We start from the raw sequence: 1462 nt of genomic DNA, 5'->3' as shown, positions 1-1462 counted from the left end.
AAAGTTACCAATGAACAAAGACGAAAGAGGGGATGCCTTCCCGGGGCATCCCCAAGCTTAGGCTCTTGGCTATCCTTGAATATCTTGGGGTTCCATGGGAATCCCCAAGCTTAGGCTATTGCCACCCTTTATTCCATAGTCCATAAAAGCTTTACCCAAAACTTGAAAACTTCACAACACAAAACTCAACAGGAAATCTTATAAGCTCCGTTAGTGAAAGAAAACAAAACCACCACATAAGGTACTTCAATGAACTCATTCTTTATTTATTTTGGTGTTAAACCTACTGTATTCCAACTTCCTTAAGGTTTATAAACTAATTTACTAGCCATAGATGCATTGAAATAAGCAAACAACACACGAAAAACAGAATCTGTCAAAAACAGAACAGTCTGTAGAAATCTGTAACTAACGCAAACTTCTGGAACTCTAAAACTCCTACCAAAATAGGACGTACTGGACAATTTGTTTATTGATCATCATAAAAAAGAATAAATGCAAAATCACGTTTCTGTGATTTATTGATTATTTTATCGTGAGCGCAAAGTTTCTGTTTTTCAGCATGCAAGGATCAACTACAACAACCTTGGCAAAATTGAATAACATGTAAACAATCTGCCAGGAAACATTTTTAAGAAAAAGTAGAGCACGAAAATGACATGCTAGACTACTCCATAAATGCAACCAAGGGCAGCGATGGATAGAGCATAACCATATGTTCAAAACATCCTTACTGAAGTATCTCAAAATATGCATGGATCTCTCTATAGCATCAAGTTTACATGGCATCAAAATAAAAGCAGAACAGGGACTAAAATCAGCAATATCACGAAGCCTAGTTTGCATGCTTGTGCTAGTCACCACATTGATCACAAAAATGCATGGTAAGCACCTCTGTAAAGAAGACATGGCATAGTTCAAAACACATGTAGACATCAACCTCATAGGATGCACACATCAATCATGGCAAAAATGACAAAAGAGCTTGTTCTGTTAACAGACAGCAGAAATCATTATGAAGCACTCTTGCAACGATGATTCAGGCATCAAGATGATCTCAAATGAACATGGTGCAATGGAATGAAATGATGTACTCGTTGAGACGAACTATATGACATATTACACGCACAAAACGGAGCTACGGATGCAGAGATACGATGAGATGAACATGGCATGATAATGCAAAATATTTCGGGACTTGGTCATTTTCGGGGAAGGGGGAAAAGTCAACCTCGTCGGAATCTCGCCGGAGAACGGCCGGAGAAGAGGGAGACGGCGGAGACGGCCGGATCCGGGCCGGATCCGGGAGGAGGATGGAGCGGGGAGGCCGGGGTCGAAGGAGGAGCGCGGCACCGGCGACCTCCTGTAGCGGCGACGCGGCACGGGAGCTCCGGCGAGCTCCTGCAGCGGAGCGGCGGCCGGAGGGCACACGGGGCGGTGCCCGAGGCGGCGCGGCACCCGC

This window comes from Triticum dicoccoides, chromosome 5B (assembly GCF_002162155.2).
Source record: "Triticum dicoccoides isolate Atlit2015 ecotype Zavitan chromosome 5B, WEW_v2.0, whole genome shotgun sequence".
NCBI lineage: Eukaryota > Viridiplantae > Streptophyta > Magnoliopsida > Poales > Poaceae > Triticum > Triticum dicoccoides.
The sequence above is the reverse complement of the archived record's forward strand: the minus strand, read 5'-3'. Positions refer to the sequence as shown.